The sequence below is a fragment of the Myxine glutinosa genome, chromosome 5 (genome assembly GCF_964187855.1).
Source record: "Myxine glutinosa chromosome 5, kmMyxGlut1.1, whole genome shotgun sequence".
NCBI classification, from domain to species: domain Eukaryota; kingdom Metazoa; phylum Chordata; class Myxini; order Myxiniformes; family Myxinidae; genus Myxine; species Myxine glutinosa.
In genome coordinates, this window is record NC_136265.1 from 102,927,077 (window position 1) to 102,944,730 (window position 17,654).

At 46.7% G+C, this 17,654-nt stretch overlaps 1 protein-coding gene across 6 annotated transcripts in view; it reads right to left on the reverse strand.

The window, feature by feature from the left end:
* Window positions 1–17,654, reverse strand: part of LOC137427306 (rap guanine nucleotide exchange factor 2) — a 236,555-nt gene that overhangs the window by 124,832 nt on the left and 94,069 nt on the right. Inside the window, exon 1 of one of the 6 annotated variants that reach the window (XM_078778443.1) lies at window positions 16,738–17,393. The exons of 4 other annotated variants lie outside the window; for them this stretch is intronic. The gene's annotated coding sequence lies outside the window, so the exon portion shown is untranslated. Of the gene's footprint in view, window positions 1–6,429; window positions 6,559–16,737; window positions 17,394–17,654 lie in introns of those variants that run through there. One more of the 6 variants, XM_078778444.1, reaches the window with a different exon arrangement.

Sequence of the window (17,654 nt, forward strand, 5' to 3'; positions counted from 1 at the left end):
AAACTCATCCCCAAATGATCAATTCACGTGAGCAACAATAATAAATATTCCCCAAAATAAAGCAACAAAACTTCCAAACAACCTACAGGAATTTCCAAAGTTAGTTCACTCTGGATAAAGCATCCGCAATGACATTGTCCCTGCCCTTTACATGCTCAATTTCCAAGTTGAACTCCTGCAAAGCCAAACTCCATCTCATCAACCTCCGATTTTTATTTTTCATTTTTTGAATGAAGGTTAAGGGGTTGTGATCAGTGAAGACTTTTATAGGAAAGGTAGTAGTTCCTAGATACACCTCATAATGCTGAAGACTGGAAAAAACAAGTGGAACATGTCTTTCAATCCTGACAAATCTCACACTCTTACGATGTCTCTCCGAAAAGACCGACTGGACAACCCTCCCATCTACTTTCTGAATAATCCTCTCCAAGAAGTTCTGTCACTCAAGCTTTTGGGTCTCACTATCTGCCATGATCTTTCCTGGGAAAACCACATTTCCAAGCTGGCCTCCAAAGCCAGTCGCCGACTGGGCATCCTCCGTCGTGCGAAGTCCTTCCTTGGCACACCTGAGCTCCTCACCACATACAAGGCTTTCATCTGCAGCTCAATGGAGTACTGCTCTCCCCTCTGGGCTGGTGCTCCTGCCTCACACCTAGCTCGTCTTCACGCTGTTGAAACCAAAGCGTTCAGAATCATTGGAATCTCCCGCGATGACGCTATCTCCGAGGGCCTTTCACTTAATCACCGCAGGCAGGTTGGTGGTCTTTCCGTCTTCTACCGACTCCTCTCCGGCCTTGCTCCCCCAGCTCTCTCTGGGCTCTGTCCCCCAAATATTCCTGCAGGTCGCACAAGATCTGCCTGCAACCCTCTTATGGTTAAACTGCCAAAATCAAGACTCTCTGCTCACCTTCACTCCTCTTTTCTCCCGCCTCTGGAACAAACTCCCTCACTCTCTTCAATCCCACTCCTCCCTCCAGGTCTTCAAAACGGCTGTTCACCACCATCTCTTATCTTCCCCAATCCAAAACCTTGATCTTTTCTACCCCCGCTAATTTCACCCCAAATCCACTTTTTTGAGGTGACTTTTGACTTCTTTCCTGGAAGTCCTTGGTGTCCTTGCGTTTTATACCTATCCTGCCTCCCCCCAGGCCCTCTCCCTCCAAAAACATCTCCCGATGTCCCTGCTCTCAAATGTTGTGTTTGTGTGCTTCCTCCCCTTCTCCTCTCCCCATCTTGTCGACCGCTCCCCTTTTTTATATACTTTGTTTGCTTGTTTGTTTGATTTGTTTGTTTGATAAATGTTAGCTCTTTCATGAGCCTCGACTCTGTATACCAAAAAAAAAAAAAAGCGCTAGCAGGAGAGCAAGGGTCTCTTTTTCCACGGTGGCATAATTTGCCTGGTGTTTGTTGAACTTTTTGGAATAGTAGCACACCGGGTGATCCACTCCATCCTCATCTTCCTGCAATAGAACTGCCCCAGCCCCCACATCACTTGCATCAATGGCCAACTTGAAAGGTGCTTGAAAATCCGGGGCTGCTAGGACAGGAGAGCTCATTAATATTGCTTTGACGTGGGCAAAGGCAGCCTGACATTTGTCATCCCAAACAAACTTGGTCTCTTTCCTCAGCAAATTCGTTAAAGGGGCTACCACATCAGAAAAATTCCTGCAGAACCGCCGGTACCAACCAGCCATACCCAAGAATCTCATAAGCTCCTTCTTCCCTTTTGGAACTTGGAAGCGATCAATGGCTTCTATCTTGGCTGTGACCGGTTGCACCTGACCCTGACCTACTACATGGCCTCGGAACACCACCTGTGCTTTTACAAACTCACTCTTAGATAAGTTGATGGTCAACCCTGCCTCGGTCAATTTCTTGAAAAAGGCATGAATTTGTTCAATATGATCTTCCGTGGTCATGGTGTGGATGATGACATCATCCAGATAAGCCGCCACCCCCTCAAGGTCTGCAATAAGCTTATTAATCAGCCGTTGAAATGTAGCAGGCCCGTTTTTCAATCCAAAGGGAAGAACCTTGTACTGATACAACCCATTTGGTGTGACTAAAGCCGAGATTTCCTTGGCTCTATCAGTAAGAGGAATCTGCCAATACCCTTTCAGCAAGTCAAATTTAGTTACAAATTTAGCTGGGCCTATTCTATCAATACAGTCATCAATCCTTGGGATGGGACATGAGTCGGTCTTGGTAACTGCATTAACCCGTTTTAAATCCGTACAACAGCGAAAACTGCCATCGGGTTTTGGAACCAACACACATGGTGAGCTCCATTCACTGTTGCTTGGTTCGATGATGTCATTCTCCAACATATACTGAACCTCCTTCCGAAGATACTCCATCTTCACAGGGTTCATCCGATAGGGGTGTTGCTTCACAGGAGTGGCTTCCCCCACCTCAATATCATGATATACCAGGTCAGTACGACCAGGTACATCTGTGAACAAATGTGCAAACTCAAAAATTAGGCTGGATAGTTGTCCTTGTTGTTCCCTCGCCAAATGACCTAATTTCTCATCTAAATGAATCAACACTTCTGTGTTTGTCAATCTGGAACAAGCCTGGTCATCAAAGTTATCAAACCTCACACCGGCCTCAACCTCTGGATTCTCTTGTACCCTGACTGTAGGTGAGACAGGTGAGACAGGTGAGACAGGTGAGACAGGTGAGACAGGAACCATTTTCTCCACAGGCTTCCTCTCATAATATTTCTTCAGTCGGTTGACATGACACAGCTTTTTCCGTCGGTCGGGAGTTGTCACCACGTAATCTGTTTCATTAACCCTCCTTTTGATTGCATAGGGACCAAAATATCGAGCCTGTAGTGGCTGACCTGGAAGCAACACTAACACTCAGTCCTCAGGACTGAAATTTTTATCTGAGATTTCTTGTCATGTCTCACTTTCATTTTATCTTGTGTCACTTTCAAGTTTCTTCTCGCAACTTCACAAGCCTTTGCCAATCTGTGCTTAACCGTTGACACATACTCCACCACTGTTGACTGTGACTCCTCCTGTAGCCACTGTTTTCACCAATTTCAATGGTCCTCGCACTGAGTGTCCAAACACAAGTTCAAAAGGACTGAATCCCAATGACTCCTGAACAGATTCCCTCGTAGCAAACAACAATAAGGGTATTCCTTCATCCCAATCCTTGTCACATTCAAAACAATACGTTCTGATCATATTCTTCAATGTCTGGTGAAACCTTTCCAAGGCCCCTTGGCTCTCGGGATGGTAAGTACTTGATCTTATTTGCTTCACTCCCAACAGATGTATCACTTGCTGAAAAAGCGTTGACATGAAATTGGAACCCTGATCAGACTGGATGACCTTAGGTAGGCCAACCAAAGTGAAAAATTTAATCAAGGCCTTCGCAATAACTGCCGCAGTAATTTTTCTAAGAGGCACTGCCTCTGGGAACCTTGTGGAAGCGCACATGATGGTCAGCAAATACTGATGTCCAGCCTTAGTTTTAGGTAAAGTGCCTACACAGTCAATAATGACACGGCTGAATGACTCTTCAAAAGCTGGAATTGGTTTTAAAGGTGCGGATGGGACTTTCTGATTAGGTTTTCCCACCAGCTGGCAAGTGTGGCAAGATTTACAGAACTCCGCCACATCACGTCGCAATCCTGGCCAGAAAAAATGTACCAATATTCTGTCACATGTCTTGTTCACTCCAAGGTGCCCGGCCAAAGGTGTCTCATGCGCCAAACTCAATATCTCCTTCCGGTACGGCGGTGGCACCACAATTTGGTAATGAACTTTCCACTCATCGTTTGCTGGCACCTCCGGTGGTCTCCATTTTCTCATGAGTATTTCCCCTTTCATGAAGTAACCAACAGGTAACTTCATAGCCTCTTCCTCTGTAACGGCTTTATCAATCAAACTCCGGATCTCCGAATCTCCGTGTTGTTCTTCAACAAGTCTCTTTCGGACCAGCACCGTTTGTTCAACCTCGTTCACAGATGTCTGCGACGGACACTCCATTTCCTCTTTTGTTCCAGATGCCACCTTTTCCTTTGGTTCCTTGATGTCACTCCCTTTCCTATTATCTCATCCAGACTTTTCCTCCAATATCGCTAAGGAACCCAAATCCACATCACCTTCCTTCTCCTTCTCTTCAGAGCGCTTCCTACCCATAGCACGAGTCACTGCACAGGATGGAAAGATACCCGGAATCTCCTGCTCTAACTGTGCGGTGTTATTTTCCATACTGGGCTTTTCAACCAACATCGGATTACCAGAAACTCGACCACCGGCCAAATTATTCCCGATAATAAAAGATTCCCTCTACAGGAAGAGTGGCTTGTAAACCTACGGTGACCGGTCCTGACACCAAATCAGACTTCAAATGGATGACGTGAAGAGGAGCTTTAACATAGCCACCAACCCTCTGTAAAAGAACACTAACACCAGTTGCCGTCTTCTCTGTCAATGGCAAAATGCCTTCAAGCATCAAAGATTGATGTGCTCCTGTGTCCCTCAATACCCTAACAGGTCTCTGGTTCGTTAAGTCCCCATCCAGTGACACAAACCCCTCTGAAATAAAAGGTTTGTAACCCTCTTGAACAAGGTCATTCTGTGATGCCGTAACTTTGGCATGGGAACCTTCACAAGGCACCGTCCTCCAAGGACGATTTCTCGCATTGGCCAATGCATTCGGAGTTGCCCTAGTTTGACTCCGCTCCTGATTTTTCCTTTTCAGGGCGTTACATTGGGACATCAAATGCCAAGGTTTCTTGCAAAAAGCGCAAGTCGGCCCAGAGGAAAAACTCGTGATCTGCCTCGGGCCCCCTGGAAGATAGTTATGTCTTGGAACTGCAGTCTTCTGATCCCTAAATGTCGCGGTATCAGATTTGTCCCCATAGGCCTCTCTAGGCCGCCTCCATGAAAATCTGTTCTCCGAACCTGATTTACCATAACTCCCCTGGCTAACTCGAGGTGGGAAGTTAGGTTTGTGGAACCCCATCCTGTGTGTCAAGGCAGAGTCATCTGCCACGGTTGCTGCCTCATACAACTCTGGTACTTTCTTCTCATCCAGATGTACTTTAATGTCCACGTGGACACACTATTTGAATTCCTCCACCAAGATCAATTGTCGTAACAGGTTGAAGTCTTTCCCAATCTCCTTCGACTCACACCACCTATCAAACATGGTTTCCTTCATTCTGGCAAACTCCACATGGGTCTCACTCTCCCACTTCTTGGCATTCCTGCATTTTTGTCGGTAAGCTTCAGGGACCAATTCATAGGCTTTGAGAATGGCTTTCTTCACTGTCTCATAATCTGCACATTGGTCAATCGGTAAAGCCGAATAGATATCTTGAGCTTTACCCACCAGAACACTTTGCACTAACATAGTCCAGGACCCCACAGGCCATTTTAGCATTTGAGCCACCTTCTCAAAATGTAAAAAGAACTTGGCTACCTCCTTTTCATTGAAGGGTGGAACCAGCCTCACATGTTTACCAACATCCCAAGAGTTCTCACTAGTTGTCGAACTAGCCGGCATGGATACTACTTCTCACCGTTCTCCCAGTAATTCCAACTCCTTGAGTTTAAGTTCCTTCTGATACTCCATGTCACGTTCCTTTAACTCCCTTTCGGCTCTCCTTTCCTCTGCTCTTTCCTCTGCTCTTCTCTCCTCAAGTTCTCGTTCCTGTTCTGCTCTTTCCTTTTCAGCTCTCCTTTCCTCTGCTCTTTCCTCTGCTCTTCCTTCTTCTTCAGCTCTCCTTTCCTCTGCTCTTCTTTCCTCTAACCTTTCGTGGCTCTGCAGTTGCATCTCCATTTTCCAAAGCTCCACATTTCCTTTTTCTTCTGGTAACCAATCCAAGGCTACCTCTTCCCATGTTCCTTGTCCCACTAAAGACTCCACCACCAATGTCTGCATCTCTGCTTTCTTCATATTATCTCGGACCTCGAAGTTAAAATATTTGGCCAATATCATGAGTTCCGATCTTTTTAACGCCGGGAACTGTGCCTCATTAGGGGACGCCGCAAACTTTTCTGCCTCAAACACCATGGTGACTATCAGTTAGCACCTGTTAACCTTCACACACAAACAAAAAAATCCAATTTTTTTGAAAAATTTGTGAGTTAGAAAATTCCAAATTTGGGAATTTTGGGAATGTTAGGGAATTCTATCCCGGATGAGCCCCCAATTTCTGTTACGTGCTCCTCCCCAAACCCCGGTCACGGTGTACCTCCGAGCCCCGAGAGGAGTCACGGCAGAAAGATGTGTTATTCTGTGTGTCAAAGATCAATGGTGAAACCACACTAATTGTTACCAACAAACAAGTATTGTATTAAGATCACACAAGAATAACAGCACAATAACAATATTAATCAATTGTACAACCAATATATCATTCCTATGATGGTACCATCAGTTTCGTACAATATAACTCACTGTGCTTCAAGTGAGTGAAAATAACATTCCCAATGTCTCTGTCCCAGCTTCAAACCAAAGTCGATCCACGCTCCAATGATCGTCAGAACGATGTTGTATCGAGACCAGAATCCCGTTAGGTTGACAGTCACACTGCCAAAGATGGGCAAAAGTGTCCTCAAGAGGCGGCTGGGAAATCACACCTTCGGGTATGGATGTTCAACGGCTCCCAATCGGCGAACCGCAAATTCACACTCAAAATCCACGTTACACACACACACCAGGTTTACGTCTGGATGCGGTGAAATGGTTGAAGCGAGATGAAAAACCTGGAGCGATGCGAAATCAGGCGCGAGGCAAAATGGCCAACTGTCCGTTCTCGAGACGTAACGGCACTCCAATGATTCTCTTCGGAATCAACCGCAAAACCTGTCACGCAGGTTTATCTGTCACAGCGATAACAACTCTGTCGCAGGAATCCCTTTCCCAGGAAACTCCAAAGTTCGATAGTGACCCCCGTTCGCCAGCGTTTGCTCAAGACCTCAACGCAGCTCGGCTCCTTCTCCGACCTCACTTGCTCCGCCTCCTTTTACCTCTTCTTCCTCCTCGTCCGGTTCCCGTTCCGGTTCCTTTTTAAAACATTAATTTTTTTTTACCTTTTGAAAACAGTTATCTCCAATTCACTCAAACGATAACAATAATAGTACATGGAACCAAAAATGTTTGCAGTGGATGAGAACCACAACAACGGAAGTAATGAATCCGTGACTATATATATATATATATATATATATATATATATATATATATATATATATATATATATATATATATTATATATATATATATATATATATATATATATATATATATATATATATGTATATATATGTATATATATGTATGTATATATATATAGATAGATATGTATGTATATATATATATATATATATATATTGTTACGGATCCCAACGTCGGCCTTTCCCTTTAAGGAGGGGGGATTAATCCCCTCGCTGATGACTGACCGACATGGTCCCGGGGGTATGTCACGCCCGGTCGGCGCTGGGTAGGGTATTAGGCCCAACCGTCCTATGACCTAAATACCAGCGCCTCCCGGTACGCAAGGAAATACTCCCCGCTCATGGCCGCAGCGTAATGGATGATTTGCGCCGAGCGAAGCGAACTGCGGCGTGAGCCGTTTACCAAGACTAGACCCGATTTATATTCGTTGGCCGAATCGTGCCACGCACCCTCAATATGGAAACCTCTAAAGCGACCGAATGTGAAGAAGAAGACAAGGTAGGAAGAACAGATATTTATTATTATTTACACACAACTAAAGCAGAAAAGAAATGAAATACGATTTACAAGGCAATTGAAGGAGCAGGAGACACAGTGCAAATTATTAGCTTGACTATACAGTCTTACCTATAAACCCCAAGACAACATGAAAGACGGACAAACGGGCAGACTCACACGATGGGGAAATTGCAGATGGATTGGCTGGAGGGAGAGGAAGGTCCAGCTCGGACCGAAGCACGGTCGGGCCGGGAGCGGGCAGCCGCCGTTCCTTCGCGGCCACGTCGGCACCGCCGTCAAAGCCCAAGCTGCGGTCGTGCAAGCTGCTACGGTTCGAACTGCGGCGGGGGCAAAGCTGCGTGGTGGGGTCAAAGCTGCGTGGTGGAGTCAAAGCTGCGTGGTGGAGTCAAAGCTGCGTGGTGGACCCAAAGCTCAGTTCTCGTATCTCATCTGCTCCGTGTCTCATCTCATCTCTCTTCTCTCATCTGCTCCGTGTCTCATCTCCTCTCTGGTGGGGGCGTCCTGCCGCGGGTTATATTGACCACACCCCCGAACCTTCGCGAACCTCCCCGAGCGTTCTCTCCACGCCCTCTCAAAGCCAAACCCCTCGTTCTTGGTTGGTCGGCAAGGGCTGGCTCACTCCTCCCCTCTATGACGAGGTGGAGACACGCCTTTCTTCTCCGAGCTCACCTCGTGGCTAATGGAGTCAAAGGCGCTGACCATCAGCCAAAGCCGTAGTGGCGAATGCAGTTGGCAATAGCTGACAAAAGGGGAATCTATCTTATTTAATTGATGCAACCCAATGAACTAGTGGACCACAGAGCCATACACTGACATGTATTACGGACATAACTAGTGAGGGAACTTAAGATTGGCTACGTGTGCGCGATGGCCTAACTACGGACGACCTTTGATCTTTGCAATTGGAGGGTGATATTTACAAGATTTACAGCATACAAAAAGGGGAAAATTTACATCAAATTACACACACAATTCCCATATCCCCAACAATATATATATACATATATATATTATATATATATATATATATATATATATATGTATGTATATATATATATATATATATATATATATATATATATATATATATATATATATATATATATATATACATACATACACATATATACTGTACATTTATATATCGGAGCTGAAACTCATTGAGCGAGTGTTTGTGTGTACCGCCGAGCGAAACTGGAAGACCAAATCGCCATGCTGGAAATCTACAGACATGCTCTAGAGTTTCCAAATGACTATTTGGCAGCAGTAAACGCAACCACAGAAGTTTACAAAGATCACTGTATTGAAAATAGGAAATATGCCAACAAAAAAGTCAAGCACAAGCAAACACACTGACGTCATAAGAAAAAGAAATTCCATCAAGGTGAATCAGATTCCGAGCTGAAAATACAACATATCACTCTCAAAGCAATCCATGCCAATTCAAGGATTGAATTTACTGTGAATGGACTCGCAAGTGAGCAACTCAAAGCAAACGATGCGGAGAAAAACCACAAGGCAAGAAAGACTCGCTTTGAGGCAAATTCAGCCTCGTCAGAGTAACGGCGGCGCAACGTGCCCTCTGCGGCTGCTGGAACACTAAATCCCGTCGGCTTGATTAAAGTTTCATAAACTATCTCGGGAAGCTCGAATATGTCGTTTAAAGTAAGCTGCAGGAATTGCTCCACCAAACTGCAGGACTTGCTCTACCAAACTGCAGGAATTGCTCCACCAAACTGCAGGAATTGCTCTACCAAACTGCAGGAATTGCTCCACCAAACTGCAGGAATTGCTCTACCAAACTGCAGGAATTGCTCCACCAAACTGCAGGAATTGCTCCACCAAAACTGCAGGAATTGCTCCACCAAACTGCAGGAATTGCTCCACCAAACTGCAGGAATTGCTCCACCAAACTGCAGGAATTGCTCCACCAAGCTGCAGGAATTGCTCAACCAAACTGCAGGAATTGCTCAACCAAACTGCAGGAATTGCTCCACCAAACTGCAGGAATTGCTCCACCAAACTGCAGGAATTGCTCCACCAAACTGCAGGAATTGCTCCACCAAACTGCAGGAATTGCTCCACCAAACTGCAGGAATTGCTCAACCAAACTGCAGGAATTGCTCCACCAAACTGCAGGAATTGCTCCACCAAACTGCAGGAATTGCTCCACCAAACTGCAGGAATTGCTCCACCAAACTGCAGGAATTGCTCCACCAAACTGCAGGAATTGCTCCACCAAACTGCAGGAATTGCTCAACCAAACTGCAGGAATTGCTCCACCAAACTGCAGGAATTGCTCCACCAAACTGCAGGAATTGCTCCACCAACTGCAGGAATTGCTCCACCAAACTGCAGGAATTGCTCCACCAAGCTGCAGGAATTGCTCCACCAAGCTGCAGGAATTGCTCCACCAACCTGCAGGAATTGCTCCACCAAACTGCAGGAATTGCTCCACCAAACTGCAGGAATTGCTCCACCAACTGCAGGAATTGCTCCACCAAACTGCAGGAATTGCTCCACCAAGCTGCAGGAATTGCTCCACCAAGCTGCAGGAATTGCTCCACCAACCTGCAGGAATTGCTCCACCAAACTGCAGGAATTGCTCCACCAAACTGCAGGAATTGCTCTACCAAATGGCAGGAATTGCTCTACCAAACTGCAGGAATTGCTCTACCAAACTGCAGGAATTGCTCCACCAAACTGCAGGAATTGCTCCACCAAACTGCAGGAATTGCTCCACCAAACTGCAGGAATTGCTCCACCAAATTGCAGGATTTGCTCCACCAAACTGCAGGAATTGCTCCACCAAACTGCAGGAATTGCTCCACCAAACTGCAGGAATTGCTCTGCCTGTGCTGGCTCAGCTAATCAAAAAGCTTTTGATTTTCTTTCGAAGGGCCTGAAAACCTCTCTCTTTTCTGAGGTTGAAAAATCTGCGAGCTTTTCCGGTAAGCTGGTCCTACAAGGTTAAATCATGCTTCTGGAATTTTTGTAATTACGGGTTAAAATAGCACAATGGGCATAAACCGTTCAGTTCCACTTCGTCATCAACTCAACATCCCAAATGACACAACGTCACCTTCTTCTCCAGCACTCTCCCACCCCAAACCCACGAAATTGCCGTGATGCCCAAGGAGAACCCTGCAATAATAACCACCATCAAAACAAGTGAGGCAGCTTGCCACATGCTCATACTTCTGATAGAACACACACCGATCAGTTGTCCCACACCTCACACACGATGTTGCAATGATGAAACCATAAAAGCACAGCAAGGAAAGGAATGTCATCCACTCACTGAACGTGGCAACCTGGAAGCCAATGGGCAGATCTTGAAGACCGTTCGCTAGTGCCGCATTCGCTAGTACCACTCCCTCGCAGCACAGCAGTGAGAACTTGGCGCGAGCAGCTGGCTCTCATTACACCTTCATTTCCTGCCCCGACGCTCAAAAAGGCCGGTCCATCGCCCTCCGCCAATACTAGCCGCTGCTAAGTGTCGATGCTCTCAACAGGCCACATTCGATATCAGAGCAAAGCCAAAGCCATATTGTTCACAGGCACGTGAACCAGAACAAATGGAAAGTCAGCATTGGGGAAGAGAATGTTCCCGAATATTTTAGAGCCGTTTCCGTTGAGAGAGAAGAGGGAAAGGCATATTTGTTTCACCTCGACGTGCCGGCATTAATAGGATGAGGGTTTTAGGGTGCTTTGACCGATGCTGCATCTTGACTTTCACCCCTGGGTAAAATCCACCCTCACTGCCTCATGTTGATCCCTCCTGCTGCTTTTGCTTCATTGCTTTCAATTTGCTTCAGCCAATTCGTTTAGTAATGCTACGTATCTAGTACAGGTTGTGCGGTGCGTCCTTGAAAAAGTAATGATTAAAAAAACAACCAAGGATGAAAAGGTGCATTGCGTTTTCATTTACGTCAGAGGATTGTGGCACCATACCCGCCTTGTGCTTAGTGATGCAGTAACGAGTCGGCACTGGGAGCATGGTAATGTGGTCAAAACACCAAGAAACAGCGGTTTTCGGAGTCTGTTAAAGTATATTGAATGTGCGAGATAACGACTGGTACCTAAAATGGCTCGCAAGGCTTCGATATTAAGTCTAAAATACATGGAAAGTACACACTGTGTGACTGAAACACTGTGCCCTACGTGGCGCTCATCCCCGGGGAACCGTGCTCTCAGCGAGACACGGGCATTGCCAGGGAAACAGCGAGTGGGAGAAATGATTGTACCACAGCATTTTGCAAGAATAAGATTCTCAAGACATTCTACTGTAAAACAGCATGTTTCCCTCCCAAACTCCAGCCGGTATTCATTCACATGGACTACGACAAATTGTACACGTTGAATGGATTAGCAAATTAAATGGCGCAAGTGTTTGGCATCAGGCCTACGGCTTAAACAGAAATGATTGCATCTCTCGTGGCCGACTCAACCTGATAACAGGGTGACCTGTCTGGGATTTCACGGCTGCACACAAAATGCGGATCTCGGTGGGGAAAATGACAACTTCATTATGAATGCAAAAAAATATGTAACTCGTCATCGCATAATGACATTTCCATTGGTCCTGTGATAGGCCAATAGCATTTGTGCAGCACTGGAGTACAAGCTTAAACTCATTCGGGGATATTCGAGCATTATTATTTTGTTCACTCATGTAATGATTTTGTTATTCATCAAGAAAGTCAGGCGTCCTCTCCAATTTCTCTGCTCTCCGGTCCCCCAGCACCCACATCCCCTTTGAAATCGACCCCACTCGCTCAAATTTACCCTCAGAATTCCCTTTCTCCTCGCTAGGATATTTTTTTCTCCCCCAAAATTCCAGGAGTCCCCAACTTTTTCTTGTAAAACCCTTCTGTTCCTACCTCTCACGGCACTCGATCCGGAGGATGGCAAAATGGCCAAGAGGTATGCACACTCACCTCAAAGCTGCCCAGCCTGGGGTTCAATACCAAACCCAGCTATAAACTGTCATCCTGGTGTTTCACAGGCATGGCGATTCAATCTGGGTGCCGTCCCTCAGATGGAAATAAAATTGGGCTTAAAATTGGGCTCTTAAGCCTGACGGCATTAGTTAGAGAATGTTAAAGATCCCACCTTCGTGAAGAGTAGGTGAGCTACCACCGGTACCCTGAACAAATTACAAATTCCTGCCTCAAACTACAGAGGGCATTGCATAAGTGGCACAGCCATGCCCTCAACCAATGATGCTACCCTACAGCCAGCCTTGTGCTGCATAGGAGAGAGGAAGACTCATTCTGTCGTATATCATCTTCCCCAACTTCCCAAACAACCCCATTATGACTTGCCGGCCAGGCTCATGGTGACCTCGCTGACCAGTCTTAGGCAGACTTCGCCGGCCGGTCTTGGGCAGACGTCGCCGGTCAGTCTTGGCAAGACGTCGCCGGCCAGTCTTGGGCAGACGTCGCCGGCCAGTCTTGGGCAGACGTCGCCGGCCAGTCTTGGGCAGACGTCGCCGGCCAGTCTTGGGCAGACGTCGCCGGCCAGTCTTGGGCAGACGTCGCCGGCCAGTCTTGGGCAGACGTCGCCGGCCAGTCTTGGGCAGACGTCGCCGGTCAGTCTTGGGCAGACGTCGCCGGCCAGTCTTGGGCAGACGTCGCCGGCCAGTCTTGGGCAGACGTCGCCGGCCAGTCTTGGGCAGACGTCGCCGGCCAGTCTTGGGCAGACGTCGCCGGCCAGTCTTGGGCAGACGTCGCCGGCCAGTCTTGGGCAGACGTCGCCGGCCAGTCTTGGGCAGACGTCGCCGGCCAGTCTTGGGCAGACGTCGCCGGCCAGTCTTGGGCAGACGTCGCCGGCCAGTCTTGGGCAGACGTCGCCGGCCAGTCTTGGGCAGACGTCGCCGGCCAGTCTTGGGCAGACGTCGCCGGCCAGTCTTGGGCAGACGTCGCCGGCCAGTCTTGGGCAGACGTCGCCGGCCAGTCTTGGGCAGACGTCGCCAGCCAGTCTTGGGCAGACTTCGATGGCCAGTCTTGGGCAGACATCGCCAGCCAGTCTTGGGCAGATGTCGCCGGACAGTCTTGAGCAGACGTCGCCGGCCAGACTTGGGCAGACCTCGCCGGCCAGTCTAGGGCAGACCTCGCCGGCCAGACTTGGGCAGACCTCGCCGGCCAGACTTGGGCAGACCTCGCCGGCCAGACTTGGGCAGACCTCGCCGGCCAGTCTTGGGCAGACATCGGCGGCCAGTCTTAGGCAGACATCGGCGGCCAGTCTTAGGCAGACATTGCCCGCCAATCTTGGGCAGACCTCACCAGCCAGCCCACGCTGACCTCACTGGCCAGTCTTAAGCAGACCTCGCTGGTCAATCTTAAGCAGACTTCACTGGCCAGTCCATCCCTACCCTCCAGCCAGCCCCATCCTAACCATCTGACCAACCCCATCCCTCCTATTTCAGCAACTTCATCCCTATTCTCAGTGTCCCTTCATAAAGCAGAAGTCTGATGAATGCTACAATCTTTTACTGATTTAAACCTATTTTACTAACCAGTCATATCTACTTTGATTTTTTCTCGTACTACTTTTGATGCATTGTAACGTGCCCGGAAATAAATGTTCACTGCACCCAATGCTATTCGTTGTACCAAGATGGCAACAGATTGGCATTCTTCTTGATTATTTTGAATTATGGACAAGCAAATTGACAACAGTGGACAATGGCGCATCTTTTGCCTTTTACTGCATGCATCCGCACAATGCTGCATTGTCACTGAAGCCGAGAATGTTTAATTGAAACCTTATGATGGGGAGAGAGAAAGAAAATGCCAACGCAGCGCAGTCCCAAGTCTGGCGAGCGTGAAGTGCAGCACAGATGTGCAGATTTCACAATTCCTGTCTGGGAGCGTGTTTTCCACCAAAACCCAGCAATTATCACTAACGCGCACAATATGGAGCGGCCTTGTAACTGGAGTCATTGCTTATGCTTGAGAGTAAAATTATGAATTCCATTTTTTTTCTATTTCGATTTCCTTCACGTCAAAATGCCGTTGCACCGCTCGCATCTGGGAACGTTCAACACTACCAAGCGCCCTTGTGGGTGACAGCTTAGTTCGACTGAGTTGTGCACCTTCCTCGCCCTCGACAGCAGTGAGAGTAAACCCCCATGCCCCCACCCCCCCCCCCCCCCCCAAAAAAATGCACCTCAACAAAAGGCTGTCGGCATCAGTCAGGTAAAGAAGCCTCAATAAATAAAATAAATAAATAATACGTCAGCTTGGAATTCCAGAGAATGCAGATTGCATGTTCCAATAAAACGAAATGCTCGCTCTTCCACTAGTCCACATTATTTATTCCAAAAAATAAAATAAATAAATAATAAAACAGCGCTATTCCCACAAGCACACTACCACACACCACCCAGGATCCTCAGAATGCATCATCCTTAAGGGTATATGCAGATCGTAATTAGGCAGTCTCTAAAGAAAGTCTTTTTTTCGCTCAATTTCAAAGTGACTCGTTCATGGAAGAGTACAAGCCCCCGGCAAGGCGAGATATTACTTGAAACAAGAGTACAAAACTGTACGCAGCAGGAATCAGTCAAGCTCCACAGAGGCCATAAATTACATCAGGCCTTTTGGTGCGACATTACATTTGAATATCAAACTGAAAACCATCTGCAGGGGGTACACGACAATGTAATTGCATAATTGCAGAATCCTCCACCCTCCCTCCCCAACAAAATAAATAAATAAATAGGACAGAGACCGAAAGTTGGGCGAGGTAGCATTAGGCCGTCTTTAGGCGAGCATTAGGCGAGGTCATGGTGATGGTCAGTTAACTGCTGGGTGAGCTGGTAAATGGAAGCATAAAACCAAGTGGGAATGCCTCCTACGGGTCACAAATTATGGACTCCAAAGACTCCTGTCAAGTCATAATCTTAATATCCGCTCGACGTGGTCCACCCCAAAATGATTTGTTTAGCAAGCACAATTGCATGACAAATGACACCGTTTAATACCAAAAAAACAACCTTGAGAGTTCATAGAACACATTACCCCACATGGCCTTGAAAAAAAAAAAAGGACATGGACGGGGTCTGCAAGCAACAAATTTGATTGGTCGCGATGGCGTAAAATGGCGTAATCTTTAGTCCAATTATTGCTGAACTAAAGTGTTTTCAAAGTGCTGAAAAGGAAATTTGTGTTCCAGTGTTCAATGAAATTGAAAATACAATTACGATTTTAAATGTCATCGAAATTTTCTTTTCGGAGGTTTACCGCCATTGATGCAGCATCTTTTACACCACCTTATTTAACATGTTACATTAGCTATTCATGCCTGTTGTTGTTTTTTATGACGTCATAAAAACAACAAGTTTCCTGTTTGGGATGATCTTTAATTATGTTTGACTGCCAGACAGGTAGAAAGAGTTAAAAAAAAAAAAAAAAAAAAAAAAAATCTCAGTCTGCTCATGCGCGATCGGGTCTAGGTCAGAACTAAAGTACCTGCGTCAAGAGACGACAAGAAAATGTCATCATTGTGCATCAAAAATGTAAAAAATAAAAAAAACAAAAAACATTTCACACACTCAATTGAAAGCGCTCAAACTCGTATTATACGAGCTTCAAAAACAGCATGAGCTGGAGGCCAAATTCAGCACTGGGTGGCCCATCAATTGGACGGAAGTCAAGCCTTTCGTACCAACGTGGGCCACTTCATTCAGGGCACGACATAAGAAAACTGAATAACCTTTCTGCTGTATTCAAGCCTTATAATTAAAATAGTAATAACAAAAATGTGAACAAGTCATCTGCGGCCATCAATTATTTCTTGCCTCGAGGCGACTGGTACTGCTTGCATGCCAGAGCAGCTACTGTGTTTAGGGCCGCTCACCAGACGCACGGAGTCTCGAATAGCAAGAAAAACAAAAGGCCGCAGGCTTGTCGACCTGGATAGCATTACGGCTGCAAGAACAGTAGGCCGGGATACAAGTTCTCATGCAAACTGCAACTCCATGACACTCGAGACTGCGCTTACCTTTGCCTTTCAAATAAAGCCCAAGCAAGTCATAGGTGTCAGAGATCCAGCGTCGTCTTAACCAGCGATCACTACCTTGGCCTAGAGCTTGCTTTCTGGCCTACCAATGGGTGGTCGTACGATCAAGAGCTTCATGTAGTCCCGATTGCCCCACAATAAAAATTTACAAACATTCGTCAGACCGTGCTCACGACAATTGATTAGCCAATCAGCTGTCAGCATGAAGATTTAAGTCAAAAACACCTTTCAGAAAGAAAAGGTGAGGCTGTCAAAATTGATTAGCTTTTCAAAAATTACCCGTGTGTCTTTTTCAGATGCACACGAGCAAGCCACCTGTACAATCCCTAACTGGTCGTTTGGACTACGTGCCGCCTAGAGAGAGAAAAAACAAAGCGGACATTTACTTAGATCAGATGTTTCAAAAGATCTCTAAAGCTCGATGATGCCCTCGATGAGAAGCACACGCCACATAAAATCTCTCCCTCGGATAGCCTCAAACCATGGTGCAAGGGGGAGACGGGTCTGAGGGAGTCAGGAGTAGGGTTTGTCGAGAAGGAGGCGGAGATGGAGCATGTGATGCAAGGGAGGGAAGGGTTTGCCCAGAGGGAGTTTCAGAACGCCAGGCCGCCTGTGCCCAGGCACGCTGCGATGATCTTGCCTTCACTTGCCCAATGCGACTCCAGTTCAGCGAAAAAGACTGGCAAAGAGGTCGGAAATGTACACGAGATTAGCAGGACATACATACCCAACGTCCCTCATCGCTATTTTATAATCGGCCTTCTGTCCAAATGACATCTCCTCGACCCCCACTCCTCCCACCAACCCAACCCAACCCAACTCGCAACCACCCATTTTCCTTCAATCTGCCATCCAAATATTGACGTACACATTTGAAGCTTTGTCACCAACACATAAGC